This window comes from Panthera onca, chromosome A3, assembly GCF_046562875.1.
Source record: "Panthera onca isolate mPanOnc1 chromosome A3, mPanOnc1 haplotype 2, whole genome shotgun sequence".
In the NCBI taxonomy this organism is placed as follows: domain Eukaryota; kingdom Metazoa; phylum Chordata; class Mammalia; order Carnivora; family Felidae; genus Panthera; species Panthera onca.
Genome location: NC_138341.1, coordinates 118,004,124 through 118,006,656, shown reverse-complemented (window position 1 = coordinate 118,006,656; position 2,533 = coordinate 118,004,124). Strand labels below are relative to the sequence as shown.

Sequence of the window (2,533 nt, the reverse complement as noted above, 5' to 3'; positions counted from 1 at the left end):
GCTGCTGGGGTTCCGGTCTTTGTCCCCACTTTGTGGGTTTGATCCCAAGGGAGAGCCCTGGGGAAGCGCGGTACAGACGTCCTCGGTTCTCTAAGCCCGTTTGTCCTCGGCCCATTTCAGCAGATGTTTACAGACGTCTGTACGTCTATAACTTTATCGCTTCTCGGCCTTTTGGCTAAGATCAAGTGTACGTCTATAACTTTAATTCTATACTAGATCCTGAAGCTAGGCGCCTACAATGCAGAGGCGAGACAAGAATTCTTATCATTCAAACAGAAGTATGTTATAGAATTCGTTCAAAACTTTCACCCAGGGGCGCCTGGCTGGCTCAGTCAGTGGAGCATGCAACTCTTAATCTCAAGGGTCGTGAGTTCGAGCCCCACGTTGGGTGTAGAACCTACTTTTAAAAAGGGAAAAAATTTGCTGAACACGTACTCTATGCCCTGTGCTGGTTTTTGGAGGTGAAATGAAATTGTGAGATAATAAATGTTACTGCTTTGAGCTACGGTGTTTCAGAATAATTTGTTACACAGCATAGATAACTAATAAAAGTACATAGACTGTCAAAGAGAAGGGATTGGATGGTGGAGATCCAAAAAAGAATTGAGACCTAACCTGGGGTGCCTGGGTGGCTCAGTCGGTTGAGCTTCTGACTTCAGCTCAGGTCATGATCTCACAGTTCATGCATTCCAGCCATGCATGCATGGCAGACATGCATCCGCATGCATGCATGGCAGACATGCATCTGTCTCTCTGCCATCATCTCAGAGCCTGCTTCAGATCCTCTGTCTCCCTCTCTCTGTGCTTTCTCTAAAAAATAAGTAAACGTTTGAAGGAAAAAAAAAAAAAAAATTGAGACCTAATCTTACCTTCAAGGAGCTCGCTCTTAGAGGACACAAAAATAATGATAATTCAGTCAACATCCACTAACTCCATGCTTTATGAGGCGATACAGAGGCTACAAAACTGTAGCATTCATTTATTCATTCAACAAATATTATGGAGTTTCTACCCTGGATCGTGTACCATGGAACTGGGAAGACAATGGCAGGTAGGTGGGTTCCCAGCCTCACTGTGCTTACAGTGTAGGGGTTAATGTCTGACACCCCCATTAATCACACAGAGAAATGTATATGAATCAGGAGATCTGTTGGGAGGAAAGGGAAACCACGAGAGAATAAATGACATGGGAGATACAATCAAGACAGGGTGATCAGGGAAGGCCTCTCTGGGGAGGTAACATTTAAGCTAAGAAATGAGGAATGCGTAGGAATTTTCCAGGCAAAGAGAGGAAGGAAAGAGCATGGCAGGAGGTTGAAAGGCTGTGGGAAAGACTTGGAGCATAAGAAGGGGGAGAAGCTGAGCTTGAAGGGTACAGATATATAGGACAAGACTTGGTATTTGCCCTTAAAGGGACTCACTGCGGGATGTGGATGAGGAGGGTCATAGGAGACAGAGATGTTTTATGTGTTGAAATGTATGCCCTACCCCACACCCCACCCAACAGAAATCTATGTTGGAGTCCCAACCCCCAGTACCTCGAATGTAATCATACATGGAGGTAGGGTCTTGACAGAGGTAATCAAGTTAAAATGAGGTGATTAAGATGGGTGCTAATCCAATATGACTGGTGTCCTTATTCAAGGGGGAAATTTGGACACAGATGCACACACAGGGAGCATGCCATGTGAAGATGAAGGAAGATCAAGGATGGTGCTTCGGGGCAGCTGGGTGGCTCAGTCAGTTAAGCGTCTGACTTCAGCTCAGGTCATGATCTCGCGGTTTGTGAGTTTGAGTCCTGCGTCAGGCTCTCTGCTGACAGCTCAGAGCCTGGAGCCTGCTTTGGATTCTGTGTCTCCCTCTCTCTCTGCCCCACCCCTGCTTGCCCTCTGTCTCTCTTTCAAAAATAAATAAACATTAAAAAAATAAAAATAAATAAAAAGGATGATGCTTCTGCGAGCCAAGAAGTGACAAAGATTGCCAGCAAACCACTGGGAGCCAGGGGAAAGCAATGGAACAGATTCTTCCTCCCAGCCCTCAGCTTTGATTTCAGATTCCTAGACTCCAGAGCTGTGAGAAAATAAATATTTGTTGTTTAAGCCACCCAGTTTGTGGTACTTTTTTCGGGCAGCCCTAGCAGACTAATATGGATGTGCAGGTGCTTTGAGACCTGCCACTCCATCTCCAAATGTAAAAGATATCCAATGTGGCTGCTGTAGGCATAGCTACTGTTGCGCTCTCTGGAAGCTCCTGGAAAAGGCTCCGGCTGGGTCTTGCTCATCCCTGTGCCCTGCATGGCTCCATCAGCACCGCAGCACGGTGAAGAACTCTGTGCCATGCTTCCTCCTTTCCATAATACCTAGGCAAGGGACACTGCTCGCACCGTGAAAGAAAAAGTTGAAAAAGACATGGCTTCTGCTCTGAAAACAATTTCTAAACTAGATGAACACATGACAGCATAAACTGGTTTATAATTACCTTTATTCCATGTTCACTAAGTGCCAAGCGCTTTCCATATATCAATATTCTCCTG

General features: G+C 45.6%; 1 pseudogene; it reads left to right on the top strand.

The window, feature by feature from the left end:
- The first annotated feature begins 155 nt into the window (after positions 1 to 155).
- LOC132672885 (U2 spliceosomal RNA) lies at positions 156 to 301 on the top strand (annotated as a pseudogene).
- Positions 302 to 2,533: the final 2,232 nt, after the last annotated feature.